This window comes from Bufo gargarizans, chromosome 8 (assembly GCF_014858855.1).
Source record: "Bufo gargarizans isolate SCDJY-AF-19 chromosome 8, ASM1485885v1, whole genome shotgun sequence".
Lineage (NCBI taxonomy): Eukaryota > Metazoa > Chordata > Amphibia > Anura > Bufonidae > Bufo > Bufo gargarizans.
The window spans coordinates 68482268-68507040 of record NC_058087.1 but is presented as its reverse complement, the minus strand read 5'-3'; positions in this window follow the sequence as shown (position 1 = coordinate 68507040).

Below are 24773 nucleotides of genomic sequence, written 5' to 3'. Positions count from 1 at the left end.
ACATCCTGCTGCTGCTCGCCTGTCTGCGCTACAGCGTAACTTCGGCCTTCCCGCTCACCGCCTCATATGCGACGTGCCCACCAGGTGGAACTCCACCTTGCACATGCTGGACAGACTGTGCGAGCAGCAGCAGGCCATAGTGGAGTTTCAGCTGCAGCACGCACGGGTCAGTCGCACTACAGAACAGCACCACTTCACCACCAATGACTGGGCCTCCATGCGAGACCTGTGTGCCCTGTTGCGCTGTTTCGAGTACTCCACCAACATGGCCAGTGGCGATGACACCGTTATCAGCGTTACAATACCACTTCTATGTCTCCTTGAGAAAACACTTAGGGCGATGATGGAAGAGGAGGTGGCCCAGGAGGAGGAGGAGGAGGAGGAGGAAGAGGGGTCATTTTTAGCACTTTCAGGCCAGTCTCTTCGAAGTGACTCAGAGGGAGGTTTTTGGCAACAGCAGAGGCCAGGTACAAATGTGGCCAGCCAGGGCCCACTACTGGAGGACGAGGAGGACGAGGATGAGGAGGAGGTGGAGGAGGATGAGGATGAAGCATGGTCACAGCGGGGTGGCACCCAACGCAGCTCGGGTCCATCACTGGTGCGTGGCTGGGGGGAAAGGCAGGACGATGACGATACGCCTCCCACAGAGGACAGCTTGTCCTTATCCCTGGGCAGCCTGGCACACATGAGCGACTACATGCTGCAGTGCCTGCGCAACGACAGCAGAGTTGCCCACATTTTAACCTGTGCGGACTACTGGGTTGCCACCCTGCTGGATCCACGCTACAAAGACAATGTGCCCACCTTACTTCCTGCACTGGAGCGTGATAGGAAGATGCGCGAGTACAAGCGCACGTTGGTAGACGCGCTACTGAGAGCATTCCCAAATGTCACAGGGGAACAAGTGGAAGCCCAAGGCCAAGGCAGAGGAGGAGCAAGAGGTCGCCAAGGCAGCTGTGTCACGGCCAGCTCCTCTGAGGGCAGGGTTAGCATGGCAGAGATGTGGAAAACTTTTGTCAACACGCCACAGCTAACTGCACCACCACCTGATACGCAACGTGTTAGCAGGAGGCAACATTTCACTAACATGGTGGAACAGTACGTGTGCACACCCCTCCACGTACTGACTGATGGTTCGGCCCCATTCAACTTCTGGGTCTCTAAATTGTCCACGTGGCCAGAGCTAGCCTTTTATGCCTTGGAGGTGCTGGCCTGCCCGGCAGCCAGCGTTTTGTCTGAACGTGTATTCAGCACGGCAGGGGGCGTCATTACAGACAAACGCAGCCGCCTGTCTACAGCCAATGTGGACAAGCTGACGTTCATAAAAATGAACCAGGCATGGATCCCACAGGACCTGTCCGTCCCTTGTCCAGATTAGACATTAACTACCTCCCCATAACCATATATTATTGGACTCCAGGGCACTTCCTCATTCAATCCTATTTTTATTTTCATTTTACCATTATATTGCGAGGCTACCCAAAGTTGAATGAACCTCTCCTCTGCCTGTGTGCTAGGCCTAAATATATGCCAATGGACTGTTGCAGTGGTGGGTGACGTGAAGCCTCATTCTCTGCTATGACATGCAGACTGATTCTCTGCTGACATGAAGCCAGATCCTCTGTTACGGGAGCTCTCTCCTCTGCCTGGGTGCTGGGCCTAAATTTATGACAATTGACTGTTGCAGTGGTGGGTGACGTGAAGCCTGATTCTCTGCTATGATATGAAGACTGATTCTCTGCTGACATGAAGCCAGATTGTCTGTTACGGGACCTTTCTCCTCTGCCTGGGTTCTGGGCCTAAATTTATGAAAATTGACTGTTGCAGTGGTGGGTGACGTGAAGCCTGATTCTCTGCTATGATATGAAGACTGATTCTCTGCTGACATGAAGCCAGATTGTCTGTTACGGGACCTTTCTCCTCTGCCTGGGTTCTGGGCCTAAATTTATGAAAATTGACTCTTACAGTGGTGGGTGACGTGAAGCCTGATTCTCTGCTATGATATGAAGACTGATTCTCTGCTGACATGAAGCCAGATTGTCTGTTACGGGACCTCTCTGCTCTGCCTGTGTGCTAGGCCTAAATATATGCCAATGGACTGTTGCAGTGGTGGGTGACGTGAAGCCTCATTCTCTGCTATGACATGCAGACTGATTCTCTGCTGACATGAAGCCAGATTGTCTGTTACGGGACCTCTCTGCTCTGCCTGTGTGCTAGGCCTAAATATATGCCAATGGACTGTTGCAGTGGTGGGTGACGTGAAGCCTCATTCTCTGCTATGACATGCAGACTGATTCTCTGCTGACATGAAGCCAGATTGTCTGTTACGGGACCTCTCTGCTCTGCCTGTGTGCTAGGCCTAAATATATGCCAATGGACTGTTGCAGTGGTGGGTGACGTGAAGCCTCATTCTCTGCTATGACATGCAGACTGATTCTCTGCTGACATGAAGCCAGATTGTCTGTTACGGGACCTCTCTGCTCTGCCTGTGTGCTAGGCCTAAATATATGCCAATGGACTGTTGCAGTGGTGGGTGACGTGAAGCCTCATTCTCTGCTATGACATGCAGACTGATTCTCTGCTGACATGAAGCCAGATCCTCTGTTACGGGAGCTCTCTCCTCTGCCTGGGTGCTGGGCCTAAATTTATGACAATTGACTGTTGCAGTGGTGGGTGACGTGAAGCCTGATTCTCTGCTATGATATGAAGACTGATTCTCTGCTGACATGAAGCCAGATTGTCTGTTACGGGACCTTTCTCCTCTGCCTGGGTTCTGGGCCTAAATTTATGAAAATTGACTCTTACAGTGGTGGGTGACGTGAAGCCTGATTCTCTGCTATGATATGAAGACTGATTCTCTGCTGACATGAAGCCAGATTCTCTGTTACGGGACCTCTCTCCTCTGCCTGGGTGCTGGGTAGTGTTGAGCGCGAATATTCGAAAAGCAAATTTTTTTCGCGAATATCGCAACTTCGCGATTTCGCGAATATTTCGAATATAGTGCTATATATTCGTAAAAACGAATATTCGTTTTTTGTTTCCCCCCCCCCCCCACAAAATTACAGTACACATATAATTGATTGTTTCCCAAAGGTCCAACAGCTCAGATCTTACTCACATTGCCTAGAAAGTGATTGAGGCGCGAATCTTCGTAAGGCGATTTTATTAGCGCACATGCGAATATCGGCACGTCCCAGAACAGAGGCAAAGGGCTTTGCATTCATACATTAGTGAATTGAGTTGCGAATCTTCGTAAGGCGATTTTATTAGCGCACATGCGAATATCTACACTTGTCCCAGAACAGAGGCAAAGGGCTTTGCATTCATACATTAGTGATTGAATTGAGCTGCGAATCTTCGTAAGGCGATTTTATTAACGCAAATGCAAATATCTACACTTGTCCCCAGAACAGAGAGGCAAAGGCCTGTGCATTCATATAGTATAGCACCATATTCGCGAATACGTAGAACTTCGTAAAAGTCGATTTACGAATATTCGTATTTTTTATTTTACTTTCCACCTTACAGATTACATTGATCTGTACTCTGTCAACTACTGTCATCACCCCCCACTGTATCTCGATTGATTCCCAAAAGTCTCACATTCCCTAGAAAGTGATTGAGGTGCGAATCTTCGTAAGGCGATTTTATTAGCGCACATGCGAATATCTACACTTGTCCCAGAACAGAGGCAAAGGGCATTGCATTCATACATTAGTGATTGAATTGAGTTGCGAATCTTCGTAAGGCGATTTCATTAGCGCACATGTGAATTTTGCATAGCATATGTATTATGCGATAATTCGAATTATCGCATATGCGAAATAATAACGAATTTGAATAATCGCGAATATTTTACGAATATTCTTTCGAATATTCACAAAATTTCGCGAATTCGAATATGGGACATGCCGCTCAACACTAGTGCTGGGCCTAAATTTATGACAATGGACTGTTGCAGTGGTGGGTGACGTGAAGCCTGATTCTCTGCTATGACATGCAGACTGATTCTCTGCTGACATGAAGCCAGATTGTCTGTTACGGGACCTCTCTCCTCTGCCTGGGTGCTGGGCCTAAATATATGCCAATGGACTGTTGCAGTGGTGGCTGACGTGAAGCCTCATTCTCTGCTATGACATGCAGACTAATTCTCTGCTGACATGAAGACAGATTCTCTGTTACGGGACCTCTCTCCTCTGCCTGGGTGCCGGGGCCTAAATATCTGAGAATGGACTGTTCCAGTGGTGGCTGACGTGAAGCCTCATTCTCTGCTATGACATGCAGACTAATTCTCTGCTGACATGAAGACAGATTCTCTGTTACGGGACCTCCCTCCTCTGCCTGGGTGCTGGGCCTAAATATATGCCAATGGACTGTTGCAGTGGTGGCTGACGTGAAGCCTCATTCTCTGCTATGACATGCAGACTAATTCTCTGCTGACATGAAGACAGATTCTCTGTTACGGGACCTCCCTCCTCTGCCTGGGTGCTGGGCCTAAATATATGCCAATGGACTGTTGCAGTGGTGGCTGACGTGAAGCCTCATTCTCTGCTATGACATGCAGACTGATTCTCTGCTGACATGAAGCCAGATTCTCTGTTACGGGACCTCTCTCCTCTGCCTGTGTGTGTGCTGGGCCTAAATATATGCCAATGGACTGTTGCAGTGGTGGCTGACGTGAAGCCTCATTCTCTGCTATGACATGCAGACTGATTCTCTGCTGACATGAAGCCAGATTCTCTGTTACGGGACCTCTCTCCTCTGCCTGTGTGTGTGCTGGGCCTAAATATATGCCAATGGACTGTTGCAGTGGTGGCTGACGTGAAGCCTCATTCTCTGCTATGACATGCAGACTAATTCTCTGCTGACATGAAGACAGATTCTCTGTTACGGGACCTCCCTCCTCTGCCTGGGTGCTGGGCCTAAATATATGCCAATGGACTGTTGCAGTGGTGGCTGACGTGAAGCCTCATTCTCTGCTATGACATGCAGACTGATTCTCTGCTGACATGAAGCCAGATTCTCTGTTACGGGACCTCTCTCCTCTGCCTGTGTGTGTGCTGGGCCTAAATATATGCCAATGGACTGTTGCAGTGGTGGCTGACGTGAAGCCTCATTCTCTGCTATGACATGCAGACTGATTCTCTGCTGACATGAAGCCAGATTCTCTGTTACGGGACCTCTCTCCTCTGCCTGTGTGTGTGCTGGGCCTAAATATATGCCAATGGACTGTTGCAGTGGTGGCTGACGTGAAGCCTCATTCTCTGCTATGACATGCAGACTAATTCTCTGCTGACATGAAGACAGATTCTCTGTTACGGGACCTCCCTCCTCTGCCTGGGTGCTGGGCCTAAATATATGCCAATGGACTGTTGCAGTGGTGGCTGACGTGAAGCCTCATTCTCTGCTATGACATGCAGACTGATTCTCTGCTGACATGAAGCCAGATTCTCTGTTACGGGACCTCTCTCCTCTGCCTGTGTGTGTGCTGGGCCTAAATATATGCCAATGGACTGTTGCAGTGGTGGCTGACGTGAAGCCTCATTCTCTGCTATGACATGCAGACTGATTCTCTGCTGACATGAAGCCAGATTCTCTGTTACGGGACCTCTCTCCTCTGCCTGTGTGTGTGCTGGGCCTAAATATATGCCAATGGACTGTTGCAGTGGTGGCTGACGTGAAGCCTCATTCTCTGCTATGACATGCAGACTAATTCTCTGCTGACATGAAGACAGATTCTCTGTTACGGGACCTCCCTCCTCTGCCTGGGTGCTGGGCCTAAATATATGCCAATGGACTGTTGCAGTGGTGGCTGACGTGAAGCCTCATTCTCTGCTATGACATGCAGACTAATTCTCTGCTGACATGAAGACAGATTCTCTGTTACGGGACCTCTCTCCTCTGCCTGGGTGCCGGGGCCTAAATATCTGAGAATGGACTGTTCCAGTGGTGGGTGACGGGAAGCCAGATTCTCTGCTATGGAACCTCTCTCCAATTGATTTTGGTTAATTTTTATTTATTTAATTTTTATTTTAATTCATTTCCCTATCCACATTTGTTTGCAGGGGATTTACCTACATGTTGCTGCCTTTTGCAGCCCTCTAGCTCTTTCCTGGGCTGTTTTACAGCCTTTTTAGTGCCGAAAAGTTCGGGTCCCCATTGACTTCAATGGGGTTCGGGTTCGGGACGAAGTTCGGATCGGGTTCGGATCCCGAACCCGAACATTTCCGGGATGTTCGGCCGAACTTCTCGAACCCGAACATCCAGGTGTTCGCTCAACTCTACTGTAGATCCTTTTCCCTATTCACCAAGATTTGTAGTTAATTTGAGCTAATAGTGTTCTCCAAGAATTCATCTCCATAGTGACCACAGGCTTTTATGTGGTTTTTCAGCAGTAGAAACCCTTTCTTGTGTAGCTTGTGGAATGTTTCGTACTTCTTTGTGGCTGAGCTTTTGTTGTCCTTTGATTTAACCCCTTAGTGACCAGCCTGTTTTAGGCCTTACTGGCCAAGCGTTTTTCTTCAATTTTTCATCGTAGCATTCCAAAAGCTATAACTTTTTCCCCCCGTCTATATAGCTTTATGAGGGCTTGTTTTTTTGTGGGACAAGTTGTAGTTTTTAATGGCGCCATTTTAGGGTATACATAACTTTCTGATTAACTTTTATTAACTCTTTCTGGGAGCGAGATGGGAAAAACAGCAATACTGGCACTGCAATTTTACGTTCGAAATTTTACTGCGTTCATTTTTTGGTATAAATAGCATAATATCTTTATTCTCTGCGTAAGAACGATTACAGTTATACCAAATACATATACATTTTTCTTTTTACATTTTACAACTTTTTTGCAATAAAACCTTTTTTTTTAAGAAAAAATGTTTTTGCATTGCCACTTCCCAAGACCCATAACATTTTCATTTTTCTTTCAATGGAGTTGTGTGAGGGCTTGATTTTCGGACTTGTATTTTTCATTGGTATCATTTTGGAGTAAATAGCGCTTTTTGATCGCTTGTTATTAAGTTTTTTCAGTGGCAACTAAGAATAAATGAGCAATTCTGTCTTAAAAAATAAATAAAAATTGTGGTGTTCACCGTATGGGATAATTTACATGATATTTATGTAGTTCAGGTCATTATGGACGCGGCAATACCAAACATATGGGGAAGTGGAGAAGATTGCTAATCTAATTTTTTTCATTGAAAAGCTCATTTTCAATAGAAAAAAAGCGTAATTTTTTAATGGGATTTTTTTTATTGAATAAATAAGTATTTTTTTTTTGCCACTTAATAGTCCCACAAGAAGACTATAACAGACAGCTTTTTGATTGCTTTTAAAATGCAATGCACTATCCCTATAGTGCATTTTAATGGCAATGCTATTCTGACATTAACCAGCAGGCTGTGCCAGAGAGGAAATTACTCAATGCTGGTCTGGGGCCTGCACAAGATCCCAGCCAGCTTTCACACACATCGGCACCCCGCGATCGCATTTTTGGGGTGCCGATGGAAGACAGAGGGAGTCAGCTCCCTCTGTCAGCACTTTACATGGGACGGGCGATATTGCCCGCGACATGTAAAGTGTTAAACAGCCCAGATCGACACTTCCTGTTATAGCAGGGCCACGGCTCTCATGTGAGAGACGGGTCCCCGTGCAGTGCTTAGACTGGGCCGCCGTAAAAAAACGGCAGCCCAGCCTAAGGCCCCTTAGTTACCACTGTAAAAAACATGTATGGGTGGTCACTAAGGGGTTAAACACTACCGGCATGTACATTTGACCATGCAGCCCATTGACTATCAAGGGTAAAACGGAGCTGAAAAACATATATGACTGGATTATAATTTCTATACTGGTAGCATTCTCTCCACCTGTCCGTGATGTCTGGTGCTGATATTGGCCCCACTTAAGCAACAAACTCTCAAAATGTTTAAACACCACATAATATTGTAGTAATTTTATACTAATGGTCTATCCTCGGGATAGGCCAGCAATATCTGATTGTGTTGGTTCAGACACCTCCGCCGGTCAGCTGCATCCATTGTGTAGTGCACGGAACTGGTTACTGCGGTGCTGCTCAGTTAAAGTGAGTGCATTAACCAGCTCCATCCACTGTACAATGGACAGAGCTGTATAGTTCCCCCACCTACTTCCAGCTACTGCCAGAATAACTGATCAGATCCCCTCCAAATAGATATCGAAGGCCTCTCCTGAGAAAAGGCAATCGACATAATAGTACTGGACAACCCCTTTAAGCATAAGACATTTTCTGCACAACTGTACATTGACGCATCAACTCAAAGCATTTGCATATTTTCCTTAAAGACATAAAGGTCATAAATATTCATTACTTTAGTCTGTACTTCTAATGTGTTGTATTTATTATACAGTAAACAAGCTGTCATATTAAGTGTGACTAATAGGCTCTAATAAACTGATGTAATCAGTGGAAAATTAGAACCATAGACTTAGAGCAGTGATCTGTGCAGGTTCATCCTGTATGTTGTTATCCTACTTAAAATAAATTAAACAAAAAAATAAAAATAATATATATATATATATATATATATATACACACACACAATCCCATGGCTAATCCAGATTTATTATTTCCTATCAGGCATGAAAGGCTACAGAACGAGAACTGTATTTCAATCTATAATGAGTTTGTTTAAACAGTATCTGACACGAGATTTTTAATGAAATCGGCTCCTTTCTGCCTCGGGATTTCATAGAGAAGCCGAACATCACACGGCACCAGCCAGAGCCTTTTCTAAGGAGATGCTGCAGCAGAACAGATGTAAGAGACACTGAGTGGTGTTAAGAATCTCCCAGAATACAAATGACCAAAAGAAGGACCTTCATTGGTATTATACAGATTTTTCAACAATGTTAAAGGGTACTATATTTAGACTGGTCAGCTAGTGAACAAAAGAACCCTGCTACAAAAGACGTGTAAAAAAAAAAAAAAAAAAAAAAGTCTTCTTTGCCTGCTAATAGATTGTCATCATTTCATAACTTTTCAATTTCAAAGAATGCTTTAAAAAATTTTTTTTAAAGGCTAACTGTCGGATTTATATTTTTTGGGAGTATTGGATTGTGTTGATTAATATCACCTTTGTGACCCTATTTCAACTTTTCACTGTGTATTAAATTACCCCTAATTCCACATTTTTCTTCCCTGTACTGCCTACTTTTACCTCTGCTTAAAATAGGGTTGCTAGGCAGGACCCTCTATTTGTTGATAGACGGAGAACGCAGCATGCAGACTCACATTACAGACAGCCAGGGACTGTAAGTAAATGATTAAAGCCAGGTCCTCCCCAGCAGCTGATAACAGTGCCTGGGCTGTGTGCACTTCTCCCTGTCCCTGCACTTGGCAGACGCTCCCTCACTCAGCAGAGCTGGAGAATGCAGAGTTGAACCAGCGCAGACAAGGGAAGGGAGATCTGCCGTTTGCTCAGTGTATAAATGAAAGCAACGTGTGGTAAGAGGACTCCTTTGTACTGCAGGAGATTAACCCTTTAGGGGGAGGGCTCTGGTTACTGACACTTTTGGGGGGCTATTGTTACTGGCTAGTGAGGGCAGGCAGGATTAGCCTCAGGGTGAGGGCAGTGGCGGCCATCTTAACTGAACAGTGAAATTGCAGTTTTATGCAGACTGGTTGCTAAGGGCTGAATCTTATTAAATATGGGGTAAGTCAGTCTAATAGTAAATGATTCTGGAATATCATGTTATTAGTAACTACATATATGAAAATTTAAATTAGGGTCTAAGTGTGACAGTTATCCTTTAAACTTTCAATTTTAGTAATGCATTTTTGTTGCATTACCAACTTCTAAATGAGAAATTTCAACCTAAGACCTCCTGTAATATGGCAACTAGGGAAATTCATGGGCCTATAGCAGTGGTGGCGAACCTATGGCACCCGAGCCCTCTCTGTGGGAACCCAAGTCCTGGAAAAAGTCTAAGGTGTACCAATATGTCTTATCCTGCCATTCATCAGGTACAGGCAGCACATTGATTGACTGTAGGCAGGCTATACAGCTAAATGGTACATGGAAGATATACTATATTGGACCGTAGTTGTCACGGTGGGAAGGAGTGTGTGCAGCCCTAAGCTCCACCCACACCTCTGTCCCTGCCTACTTGCACGTTCCGCCCTAGGTGACGGGGTACAACTAGACGGTAGTCCCTAAACTGAGTACGTGCAGGGCCTTAAAGGTAATAATACAATGCGGGAGAAAACAACAAACAAAGCAACAGCCAGGCACAGGGGGCAAAACATAGAACAAGGTAAATACGAGCCGAGGTCTGTTGGCAGGAGGTCACATAAATACAAAAAGGGGACGCAAAGCCGAGGTCAGAAGCCAGGAGGTAACGTCAATACCAAGGAGGATTCAAAGTCAAGGTCAGAAAGCAAAGCCGAGGTCAAAATACACAAGGTCACAATACAGAGCTTGCTAGTGAAGGAAGGAAGACCAATCACAGGCAACCTGTGGCATCAGGCTGCCTGTTTAAATAGCCCTGGGTGGCGAGTCACATGACTTGGCCAGCGTCACGTGACTCACAATACACAGCCGAGCACCGATCATCATTATCGACGCTTAGCTCTCCTGCTGCTCGCCTGCTGCCATGGAGACGAGGACGCAAGCTGCGTCCTTGCCCCTCTCCATGCGCAGGGTGCCGGTGGCGCTGCGAAGGAAGCACGCGTCATTGGCCCCTCGTTACACACTTCCACGAGGGGCACCGGACCCATAATCACTGGATTGGGTTTCTCCGGGTGAGCTAGATGGAATTTCTTCACCAACCTCTTAGCATGCATCTTACTAGCTGGTACCCAAGACCTCTCCTCACTACCAAAACCCTTCCAGTGAACCAAATATTGCAACGAATTCTGGACCTTTCTCAAATAATTTTATTCATTGCACCAGCACATTGTAAAGTATTACAAAAAATTACAAGATAAGAGTAAGGATGATACAGGTTTCCATTTTCATCTTCTTTAACAATGACATATCAATCAGATTACAAATCAATATGTTCACTTATTTTAAACACCCCCCCTCCCCAACCCTAATCCTAATCCCGAACACCCAATATCCCTGTCTGCTCTGACCAATCAGCTAATCATATAATTCTAAGTTAAGACTGTTGGTACCAGTGTGATCCATATATCCCCCATGGAATTAATCTATACATAACCTAGGGTCCCTTTGAGAGCCTCTATATTATACCATTCTGTATACCTGAAAGACTCCATAACTGTCTTGATCTCATTTTGGGTAAGATGCTTGATTATAAAAGTTTTCCAAAATTGGAAAAATCTTTTAGTTTTTTTTATCTTTGTTTGATTCGGTATCTAGCTTATCTAGGTACATAAAATGTGACATTTGAGATATTATTTCCTGGAGTTTTGGTATCTCTGGTTTCTACCATTTCAAGAATAAACGACGCAGTGACACTAATAGCGCTGCATCTACTGACTTTTGAGGGCGCTGGTGTATCTTCAAAAATGTGGAACAGTAGGCTTTCCGGGGAAAACCTTAATGTATAACCCCAAGTATCAGTGATCCAACTTTTGATCTGTTCCCAAAACTGCTGGGTCTGGGGACAAAACCACACACAGTGTGACAAATCGGCTTTTTCCAACCCACATTTTGGGCAGGCTGTAAGATGACTTGGATTACCCATCTTTTTAGGAAAGTTGAAAGCATATATAGCATGGTGTAGTAGTCGGAGGTGAGATTCCCTCCACTTTTCACAAGGTACAGCTTTGCAAACTCTTACCCATCCTTGTAGGATGTCTTCAGTAGATATATTAATATTTAGTTTTTTCTCCCATTTCCTAAAAAGGGTTGATGCTAACACTTTATTTCCTGATTCCCTTAATGTTTGATAAATATGTGAGATAGATAATTTCGTATTTGTCATCCCTAAAGAAAATATTAGGGAGGTTTTGTCACACTCCCCGGCGACATCCCATAATCTCTGTATTGCAAAAATGGGATATTTGTTGGAAGAGAAGGAAATGCGGACTGTCTAAACCGTAGATATTGCAAATTTCAGGGAAGGTGAGGTATCTTTTCTCCACAACATGTAAAAGTTTTTGGAAAGAGGTAATTTCTCTATTCCTCCACTCGCCAAACATTTTGTTTGCTGTCCCTTGTGGGAACTCGGGGTGTTGCCACAGATCCATTATCTTAGATGCAAGAAATGATTTCTTAGCCAACTTACGTGTTTCCTTCCATGCCACCATAGTATCCCTAATGATTATGGAGTGTTTTAGATGCGGCATTAACGTTTGTCTCCTTGTATGCAACAATGCATTTAAAGACCATGGGTGTGCTAATTGAGTTTCCAGAGTAGAATTGGAGTAATGATGTGTCATATGAATCCAATCCATGCAGTGTCTAAGAAGGCACGACAGATTATATAGTCTAACATTTGGTATAGTCAAGCCTCCCCTATCTCTAGGCAGCATTAACTTTCAGATGGCTATGCAAGGTTTCTTTCCTGACCACAGGGAACTGGTAAACACTGATTAAAGCTCCTTGACATCTGCATGTTTTAAAAGCATTGGAATTGTTTGGAGGGGATATAGCAGCTTGGGGAAACAGACCATTTTTATCAAATGACTTCTGCCCGTCAGTGACAGTGGGAGATTTTGCCATCTTTTAAGATCTTTTGTAATCGTTTTAAAGAGGGGAAGATAATTTAGATTATAGAGAGAGGTAGTCGATTTCCCTATCTTAAATATGATTTTTTTTTACAGTTTTCTGGGAGTTTGTCTTTCACTTTTGAGGATGTCAGGGGCATCAACATACATTTATCAATGTTTATCTTGAAGCCCGAAACTGATCCAAAAGAGTCCAGAAGTTGTAGGACTCCCTCAAGCTCTTCCGTGGGGTCTGCCAAAAATAATAACAGATCATCTGCAAAAAGTGATGTTTGTACTTCCTGATTGCCTATTTTGATTCCCTTGAAGATGTCTCCTCCCTCTAGTATACGGATTAATGGTTCTATAGCCAAGTTAAATAGGAGAGGGAATAGAGGACACCCTTGACAAATTCCTCTACAAAGTGGAAAGGGTGACGATAGGAAACCTGGGATTACAACTCGGGCCTGGGGGGCAGTGTATAGGGCGGATATAAATGTTCTAAATGAACCGGAAAATTTCATCCTATCCAGGACCTCATTCATCCAGTCCCACCTGACATTGTCAAACGCCTTCTCCGCATCTATTGACAGCAACGTCGGCAAATGAGAATTACACAGCTGTACTGATCCAACACTGTCATTGTACTGCATCCAACACTGTCAGAACTTTACGTATGTTGGAAACTGCGGATCTGCCCTTGACAAAACCAGACTGGGACGGAGACACTAGATCCGGCAGCCTGTCAGCCATAATTTTGGCCGCTAGTTTAAGGTCAACATTTATTAGGGAAATGGGGGGTTTGAAGAAGGTTGTAGTGTGTCTTTGCCTGGTTTGGGGATTAGTTTTATGTGCGCTAGATTATCTGATGCTGATAATGGGGTGCCTGTTAATAAACCATTAAACACTGCTGCCAGTGGACTTTTAAGTTCCTCACTCATCATTTTATAGAATTTGCCGGTGTATCCGTCAGGGCCCGGGGCCTTATGTAAATGTAATTTTTTAAAGGCCATGAGTATCTTATCTTCTGAGATTAGGGAATTTAAGGTGTCCAATTGGTTCTCAGTGGGTACTGGCAGGGATACACAATGCAATATAAATGTCGACAAGGATGCCGTGGGCCCAGGGTTTTTATATAGTGTCTTATAATAATCACCTAGAATAGTTAAAATTTTATCTGGTTTGTTGTGTATTGTTCCATGAGAATCGAGTATTTTCAAAATGTGATGTCGTCTGGAGTTTTTTTTATTAGATTAGCTAATAGTTTACCTGACTTATTGCCCCCTCTGAAGAGTTTAGCCTCTAAACTAGACATATCTAACCGCATTTTCCGTTTGTACCACAATTCATATTCTTGTTTCGCCTCTTCCCATATCTTTTTTTGTCAGTTCAGTTAGTAAATTTAAATGTGTTGTGTACGCTTTCCTTAGAGAAAGGCTTAGTTCCTGTAATTGCTGAGCTACTTTTCTTTTCAGTCCTCCCACATAGGCCATGATCCTGCCTCTAAGTACAGCTTTGGCTGTATCCCAGTACAGGGATGGATTATCTATACTTGAGATATTATCCCCTTTAAATTCTAGGTAGCATCCTCGAAGAATGTCCCTGAAATTGTCGTCAGTGTATAGATGTGAAGGGAATCGCCAGACAATACTCTGACCTTTCGGCATTATATTCAAGAGGGAGATGGAAATGGGACTGTGGTCAGATATTATCATATTGTGGATTTGAGAATCGACTACTCTAGACTTCAGAGTATCCGCTATCAAGAAGTAATCGATTCTAGACCAAGAATCATGTGATGGAGAGTAAAAAGTAAACTCTCTGTCATCAGGGTTCATAAGCCTCCAAATATCAGTCAGGGCAGTGTCTTGGAGAATAATAAATGGGTCTCCTGTAGCATAGCTATATCGACTCGGAGGAGTTTTAGATGCCTCAAAATCTTATTAAGCTTTTGTGGGGAGTGCAACCCCTTAACATTCCACGAGACAATTTTCATGGTAGTGCCATATTGAATAACGCATCACTGAAATAGTCAAAAGCAGACATTTAACATTTTCCCACCCTTCTTTGTAACCCTCCCTTTTAACCCCTAAACTGAAAGAACTCATAACCTTAAACTCTAACATAGAAAGAGCAAGGAACACCTTATAGTATATCGGATGCCTCCTCGCAGCTCTTACTGACTTCACTTTTTTCCTCGTGTGAGATCAAATCCAACAGTAATTACTACTAATTGTAATTGTACTGCTTCCCGGAATTAGGAGAGAATTATAAGGCAAAACATCTTGATGTATTCATACTACTTTGCATTACCCCTTATGACTTCTAATAACCAGAGTGGACAAGTGACTATTGAAACCACAAAATTAAACTAGGTAGATCCCATAAGTAGATCCCCTCCCCACAATTTTCCAAAGAAGCTATAGAACATGGTTATATATTCACCGCTAATAGCTCTCGATCATGTCCTCATATACTGGAACATTTATATTGACGAGCGGCGATTTCCTCAGTGAATCCTGCCATATCTTCCCGTCTGTTCCCGGTCATCTGCTGAGTTCTTAGCAACGCGGTCACCCATACAGAAGTCCGGAAAATAACTTTCTGATGCTTTCTTGTTTTGATCGCGTTGATTGCCCACTCTCGAGTCGAAGATCCCCTCCATCTCGCCGTGTGTCATGGTGCTGCACTTCATTTTGCAGCTGCTGCATTACATTCGTGACCAAAGCAGCTAGAGTTTACCGCAGGTCTGGGGCTAGATGCGAAGCCACTTCTACTGCCAGCTCTTTATAGTCAATCTTGTACGATCGTGTATCAGAACTTTTCTCCCCCGGCGAGTCAGGAGCAAGCATAGGTATTATCGCAGTCTCTGTCTCTTGTGAGCTGGGCGCCATGATGAGAGGGGCCGGCTCGTCACATTGCGGTGGTTGCTTCGCCTCTTGTTTTCTTGCCCATGCTGATGATAAATCGGTCCATGCACTGAGGCTGAACTCACAGTGAGTCTCCTAAAACCAGATATCGATGTAGCACAGGCAATATGATCAGATTAGTGTTGTACTGCCGTGGAGCTAGCATGCCACACTTCTTCACATGTCGGCGCCTGAACCGGAAGTCCCCCTCTAATTCTTGTTGACTGGCAACTTCTACCGGCGGCGGAGATTCCTGTGTATGGAGTAAGGATTTATGAAAAACATTATGGATACGAAAGGAATGAGGTAACAGTAACTTAAAAGACACAGGGTTAATGATGTCAATAATCTCATAAGGACCAATAAACCGTGGAGCAAATTTATTTGATGGTACTTTCAGAGACAAATTCTTGGTGGATAAGCATACTTTATCGCTAAACCCAAAATCCACTCCTTGAGAGCGTTTTTTATCCGCATTCGTTTTTTGACTCTCCTGGGCTTTTTTCAGGTTTGACTGAACCTGGGCCCAGACTGTGCACAGTTCTCTAGCCATTACATCAGCCTCTCGAATGGAGACTGGTTCAAAGGATGAAAAGCCTTCAGGATGAAAAGCCGAAGAAAAAGACAGAGAGATGTTAAATTTCTGACAAAAAGCCCTCCAAAATCTAGATACGAATTGAACACCTCTATCCGAAACTATATTTTCAGGAATCCTATGTAAGCGTATCACATGCTCTACAAATAGGGGGGCCAAAGTCTTAGCATTGGGCAGCTTTGACAGAGGGACAAAATGCACCATCTTATTAAATCTGTCAACCACCACCCATACCACCGACTTACTCTCTGAAATCGGCAAATCGGTGATAAAGTCAATGGATATATGGGACCAAGGTCTATTACGGATGGGTAGTGGATGTAGCTCACCTGCCGGACGGTACCTAGGAGTCTTGGACCTGGCACACACCTCACATGAGGACACATACGAGTGGACATCTCTAGCCAGAGTGGGCCATCAGTAAAATTTGGATACAAGATCTTTGGTGGCATTGATACCCGAATGTCCACTAAACACAGAATTATTTCACCCAACAGTCGGAGACGTAAATGGCCAGGGACAAACAATTTATCTGCAGGGGATTGTACTGCAGCCAAATGTTGTGCCGCAGTTATTTTGGTCGTCAGATCGCAGGAGACCGAAGCCACAATGATGCCTGCTGGTAATATTGGTTCTGGAGGAGTATCAGGAGGTTGAAAGGCGCAAAAACTTCGGGATAGAGCATCTGCTTTAACATTTTTACTTTCTGGCCTGAAAGTAATACGAAAGTTAAAACATGTAAAGATCAATGCCCACCTCGGCTGTCTGGGATTCAAATGTTTAGCAGATTCTAAAAACAATAAATTCTTATGATCAATCAGATGTTGGGCCCCCTCCAAAAAATTGAGCTATTCCTCAAAGGCTCATTTAATAGCAAGTAACTCCTGGTTCCCAATATCGCAATTTATCTCAATGGAAGAAAACTTACGATAAAAGAACACACAGGGTCTCAGATTAGTGAGGTTTGATGACCACTGCTCCTACCCCATCGTCGGAAACATCAACCTCGACTATGAAAGGCCTCTCTTGATCAGGTTGAACCAATATTGGGGCATTAACAAAACATTTTTTGAGTGTTTAGAATGCCTTTATGGCCTCTGGTGACCAATTCACTAAATCTGCCCCCTTCCTGGTTAGGTCGGTGAGAGGTTTAGCAATAACTGAAATTTTTTAAATACATTTTCTATAATAATTAGAGAAGCCAAAAAAGCGTTGCAATGCTTTAAGATAGGAGGGCCTCACCCATTCCTGAAGAGCCGTTACCTTCCCTGGATCCATCTTAACCCCTTAAGGACACAGCCTCATTTCACCCTAAGGACCAGGCCATTTTTTGCAAATCTGACCAGTGTCACTTTAAGTGGTGATAACTTTTAAAAACTTTGACTTATCCAGGCCATTCTGAGATTGTTTTTTTCGTCACATATTGTAAACTGGAGTAAAAAATAATAATTTTTATTTATAAAAAATACCAAATTTACCCAAAATTTGTAAAACATTGCAAATTTCCAAGTTTCAATTTCTCTACTTCTATAATACATAGTAATACCTACAAAAATAGTTATTACTTTACATTCCCCATATGTCTACTTCATGTTTGGATCAATTTGGGAATGTTTTTTTTATTTTTGGGGGATGTTACAAGGCTTAGAAGTTTAGAAGAAAATCTTGAAATTTTTCAGAAATTTTCAAAAACCCACTTGTTTAACAAGAGTTAATGGAAAATGGTGATAACATTTCAGAATTACATTTTTTGGGCAAGTTCTCAATTTTAATCAATTTTTTCCAGTAAAAAAGCAAAGGTTAACAGCCAAACAAAATGTTATATTTATTGCCTCGATTCTGTAGTTTGCAGAAACACCCCATATGTAGCCATAAACTACTGTACGGGCACACAGTAGGGAGTAGAGGGAAAGGTGCGCCATATAGTTTTTGGAAGGCAGATTTTGCTGGACTGGTTTATTTACACCATGTCCCATTTGAAGCCCCCCTGATGCACCCCTAGAGTACAAACTCCATAAAAGTGACCCCATCTAAGAAACTACACCCCTCAAGGTATTTAAAACTGATTTTATAAACTTTGTTAACCCTTTAGGTGTTGCACAAGATTTAATGGAAAATAGAGATCCAATTTCAAAATTAAAATTTTTTGGCAGATTTTCCATTTAATTCTTTTTTTTACAGTTACAAAGCAAGGGTTAACAGCCAAACAAAACTCATTATTTATGGCCCTGATTCTATAGTTTAAAGAAACACCCCATATGTGGTCATAAACTGCTGTACGGGCACACGGCAGGGTGAAGAAGGAAAGGAATGCCATACGGTTTTTGGAAGGCAGATTTTGCTAGACTGTTTTTTTGGACACCATGTCCCATTTGAAGCCCCCCTGATGCACCCCTAGAGTAGAAACTCCAAAAAAGTGACCCCATTTTAGAAACTAAGAGAGAGGGTGGAAGTTTTGTTGGTACTAGTTTAGGGTACATATGATTTTTGGTTGCTCTATATTGCACTTTTTGTGAGGCAAGGTAACAAGAAATAGCTTTTTTTGGCACTGTTTTTTGTTGTTGTTAATTACAACATTCATCTGACAGGTTAGATCATGTGGTATTTTTACAGAGCAAGTTGTCATGGACGCTGCGATACCTAATATGTATATAAAAAAAAAAATATTTATGTAAGTTTTACCAATGATTTCATTTTTTAAACAAAAAAAGTTTTTGGGCGATTATCTTGGTTAGGGTATGATTTTTGCAGGATGAGATGACGGTTTGATTGGCACTATTTTTTGCAGTGCATATGACTTTTTGATCGCTTGCTATTACACTTTTTGTGACGTAAGATGACAAAAAATGGCTTTTTTTACACCGTTTTTATTTTTATTTTTTTACGGTGTTCACCTGAGGGGTTAGGTCATGTGATATTTTTATAGAGACGGTCGATATGGACGCATACCTAATATGTATACTTTATTTTATTTATGTAAGTTTTACACAATGATTTCATTTTTGAAACAAAAAAAATCATGTTTTAGTGTTTCCATAGTCTAAGAGCCATAGTTTTTTCAGTTTTTGGGCGATTTATCTTGGTTAGGGTATGATTTTTGCGGGATGAGATGACGGTTCGATTGGTAATATTTTGGCGTACATGCGACTTTTTTGATCACTTTTATTACCTTTTTTGGAAAGTAAGGTGGGCAAAATTTCAATTTCCTCATAGTTGCGGGGAAAGTAACATGACCGTTTTTTAGATCAGGTCGTTACAGACGTGGCGATACCTAATATGTGTAGTGTATTTATTTTTTTATTTTTTTCAGTGATAAATGTGTTTTTTTATCTTTCCTTTTTACATTTTTTTACATGCATAGGGAGTCTGTTGTGGTGGAACTGTGAACCGAGAACAAGGCAGGTGATTTGACTCCGCCACCAGAAAAGAGTGGCGCAGAAGTCAAGATTAAGAAAATTGCATTAACTATAAATTAATACCAGGTTAGCAGGTTAACAGTGAAGTTACAGAGGTAAAGACATGCAAAATATTCAAAACAGTATAAACAATACAAGTTAAACACTGCAACAATTTTCACCTTTGCTGTGTCCGTATTCGCAGTGTGGACACTAAGAAATAATAATCCCAGAAACTGTCCCTAACTGACCCTAACTTTCAAGCAGGTGCGCACCCCCTTATCCCAGTGATCCAAGTGAAACATTTACAGTTTGTGGAAGTGCACAGTGGGGCCCGATGTCGTCCTTTTCCTTTAACCAGCGCAGGATCCGCAACAAAGAAGTCCTTCTCAGCAGGCCGGAAAACCAGTTGAATATAATCCAGAATTTTACAGTTACTGTCCGGTACCTCAACAGCACTGTGAGTCTCTTTACTGTTTGGGGCAATCCAATCAGCCCAATGTCGGCTCCACAGGTTAGTTGCTGCACACAGTCCTTTTTAACTTGGCTTAACTAAATGCACGGTTTCTTTGTACTCCATCCGTCTCTAGACCGAAGTTCACACAGCTTGGCTGCACAGGAAAGTCCTTTAGTATCTCCACACACGTCTTACACAGCACAGAACTTGTTTTCTATCTTGCCAATATGGCGGAGCTGCAGTTCAAGTCTCTCTTCCTCCTTCTTTTTGCTCACACTGAGGCAGGCTGACATCATAAGGGGCATGTCACTTCAACACTTAGCTGCTGCCTTAAAGAGCCAGTATCACAGAAATACACTCTCTCTATGGTAAACTCCAATGCAAATTGGTCCTATGCTGCCATCTACTGACCAAACGAATACTGCAGACATTTTACATTAAATTTTAACACAGTTTACCAGAATAATGAAACTTAGAGGCATTACATGACTGTTTCTTACATATCCCCCCCCCCCCCACTTTAAGATTGACTGAATATCCAGAGGGCTGTACTCTTATAAGTAGAGTGGTAATGTACCGTTGTATGGCAGGCCAAATAAACTCATCCTGCGCATACCGAACAGGGGAAGTGCCAGCATTTTGTCTACTGGTGCATCTGAGAACCACTGGTATACTCTGAGGTGCTGTAGCCATAGGCTGAGAAGGACCAGCATACTCTGCACCAGAGGGGGCACAGGCTGGGGGCACAGTAGTCACAGGTGGAACATCCTCAGGAGTAGGGATTGGCCAACAATCATCCTCATCGTAAGCCCAATCCACACCACCAGTCTCTGACTGTGGGAGCTTGTTGACATTATCAGTTCCATCACAATTTGCTTCTTCAGATTGACACAGGCGCAACATATTTCTGTGAAGCACTCGGACACAATCAGTTCCTTGCTTCTGGACTTCGTACACTGGCCCATTTGCGTACTTGCGGGCAACTACACGATACGGCACAGTCTCCCACCTGCTTTCCAATGTCACTTGAGGCTTCTTGACACGTACCAGAACCAGGTCACCTGGCTGCAATGGATCCACAGGATTTACTTTATGCCAGTGATGGTGAACCTTTTAGAGACCGAGTGCCCAAACTGCAACCAAATACCCACTTATTTATCGCAAAGTGCCAACACGGCAATTTAACCTGAATACCAATATAGTGAATCTTCCATGTACTTTATAATTTAGCTATAATAGGTTAATAGCCTACATTCAGTGCGCTGCCTGTGCTGTTCATAGTGTGCCCTGTGCTGATGAATGGCAGGAAAAGTCTAAAGCATATTGGTACGCCATAGACTTTTTCCAAGGCGTGGGTGCCCACAGAGAGGGCTCTGAGTGCCGCCTCTGGCACCCGTGCCATAGGTTCGCCATCACTGCTTTATGCTGTTAAAAACAAAGCAGGGCACACCATAGGGTAATACCGTTGGTAGACAGATAAAATAAATGGTTCCAGTACAGGGCTCACCTTTTGTGGTTGTGCTATTTGTAGGCACAACTCTAGTAAAAGCTTGTCAATGACTGCGATGGAGTCTCGGTTCACTGGTGGATCTGCAGCCGCGGAGGGATGACTTCTTGTCGGAGATCCCTGAAGTCTCCAAGAAGTGGTAGGATACAGATATAAATAGATAAAATATCCCAGGGCGCAAGAATCCAGTCCAGATAGTAATAGTAAATAGAAACATATTTATTGCAGAAGTACAACGCGTTTCGGGGAGTAGTTCCCCTTCATCAGGTACATAACACTGCATAACATATGCAGTGTTATGTACCTGATGAAGGGGAACTACTCCCCGAAACGCGTTGTACTTCTGCAATAAATACGTTTCTATTTACTATTACTATCTGGACTGGATTCTTGCGCCCTGGGATATTTTATCTATTTATATCTGTAACCTGGCTGCAATGGTGCTTTTTGCACCAGGGTTTCATCAGGATGAGAATTTTCTTACAGACGCTGCCTCACCAATCGATGAACTGTCTCGAGTCTCTGCCTGTGTGCCCGCACCCAGGAGGCTGGATCTCTTGGAGAGAACCCATCCACATCATTTAACTGTAGCTCTCCGACACTTCGCCCAGACCGTCCAAAGAGAAGAGTAAAAGGAGAATACCCTGTTGTAGAATGGACCTGATTATTATAGGCCCACACCATCTCAGACAAGAACTGAGGCCACTGTAACTTCTTGTCCTCCTCCAAAGTCTGCACCATCTGTAGCAGAGTTCTATTGAATCGTTTGCAGGCTCTGTTTCCTTGGGGATGGTATGGAGTCGTGTGCGACTTCTTTATCCCGTAGATACATTGAATTTCTTTCATTACATGTCCCTCAAAGCAAGCCCCTTGGTCAGAGTGGATGCGTTGTGGACACCTGTACACTCGGATAAAATCTTGGCATAGGGGTTGAGCTGCCGACTCAGCGGTCTGGTCCTTGGTGCCGGTCACCACCGCAAATTTGGTGAAGTGGTCCACCATTACGAGGCAGTACTGGTGCCCACTGTTGGATGGGCCCACCATTAGGTAGTCTATCATGGCGATATCCAAAGGTTCCTGGGTCACTATGGTTTGCAGGGGAGCTCTTTGTTCTATCGCCTTATGAATCTCACAAGTTCGACATCTATGACACACTTCTTCGACCATTTGACGGAGGCCTGGGCAGTAAATCAGTTGCTGTAGCCAACGTAAGGTCTTCTCATGACCAAAATGTCCATTCTTATTATGAGCCTCAAGAGCCAATGATTGAGCCAGTTCACTAGGCACTACGATTTGGTAACGAATGTCGATTTCAGAAGGTAGATATACCTTGTGGCATAGCACTCCATTTTTCATCTTTAACTTTTCCCACTGACTCAGGACTGATAGCATTTCATGTGTCAGTCTTTCTCTTTCCTCTTTACAGGGCTTCTTGCCTTGCTCAACACACTTGATAATTTTCTCCTCCCCCATCATAGGCCTGCTGTATTTGCACCCATTCCTGTCGTGAGGGGCCAAAGAAAGGAGCACTTTCTGTCCCATCCACTGCACACTGCATAGCAGTGACCAGGCTTGTGAAAATCTGCTGAAGTCAGGCACCTCCACATGCTCTAACTCATGATCCACGTCTCCGCTGGGGGCCTGGGTAGTTACCCTAGAAAGTCCATCAGCATTTTGGTTCTCTGTCTTGGACCGATACTTAATGCGGTAATTGAACTTAGACATTCGGGCTATCCACCTCTGCTCCAAAGCCCCGAGCTTGGCATTTTCCTGGTGAGCCAATGGGTTGTTGTTAGTCAGTACTAAGACTTCAGCTCCGGTCAAATACTCAGAGAATTTCTCAGTCATGGCCCATACCAGTGCCAACAGTTCTAACTTAAATGAACTATAATTGTCAGGGTTTCTTTCAGAATCTCGCAAAGATCGGCTGGCATCTGTTATGACATGCTCTTGGCCATCCTGAAACTGAGAAAGCACCACTTTGAGACCATACAGGCCTGCATCCGTATATAGCTGGAAGGGCAAGTGGTAATCAGCATACGCCAAGATTGGGGCCGTTGTAAGAGCATCCTTCAATGCCTGGAAGGTGTGTTCCTGTTCAGGGCCCCATTTCACGGAACGGTTCTTCGGACCACCGGAGGTGCCTCGTAGGAGAGCATTAAGTGGTTGCTACCATAGCAAAGTCCTTAATAAACCGTTGATAGTAGCCGGCTACTCCCAGGATTGCTCTCAACTCTTGCAGGGTAGTCGGTGTCGGCCAATCTTGAACAGCCGCTATATTGTCCCTCGACGGCCTCACCCCTTCTCCTGATACACAATGACCCAAGTAATCAATTTCAGATTGGAACAACCGACATTTACTGGGTTTCAGTTTGAGCCCATGTTCCTGCAATCGTTGAAATACTTGTCCCAACTGGTGGAGATGGTCCTCAAAGGTTGCAGGGTACACTATAATGTTGTCCAAGTAGATGAGAGTGAACTCAAAGTTGAGGTCACCAAGACATTTCTCCATCAATCGTTGAAACGTTCCAGATGCATTTGTCAACCCAAAGGACATCCGGTTAAATTCGTATAGTCCCATGGGCAAGATAAAGGCTGTCTTTTCCTTATCTTTCTTGGCCATTGGTACCTGCCAATACCCACTTGCCAGATCTAGCGAGGAGAAGTACCGGGCTCTTCCTAGTGCCGAAAGGGACTCCTCAATCTGAGGTAAGGGGTAGAAATCTCGTACGGTGCAGGTGTTTCGATAGTCTACGCAAAACCGAATTGACCCGCCAGCAAACCGTCCAGAATAGCCAGGTCGACACTTTTTCGCCCCAAACTAGAGGAAGGTCTAGGGCTGCCAGACTTCTTATCCTACCACAGGGCATCACATCTCCTTAGAATTGTGGACTGGTGCCGTCACAAAGCCTATAAACAATGGATCTCGGTCGAACAATCCTTTCTGTCTACTCCTCTGCCTGCTACCCCGTGGTTGGCTAACCACATACCGTTAGAGGCTCGCTTACATCCGACTATAGGCCCTTCCCTGAAGGTCTTTTCTACTATTCAAAATCTCCCCAATATCTCACCATCCCCCTCTCCTATGTTCCCTCTCCTGGGTAATCCACAATTCCCCCCTGGGATGGAGCACAGACCTTTTCGTGTTCTGGTGAATGGCAATAAATTCAGGGCCCATCATCTGATCGCCTCGAATCTATGGCTCACCCCCCAACAAATCTCAGAGATGGATATTTCCCCTAACATTAATCCCTGGCA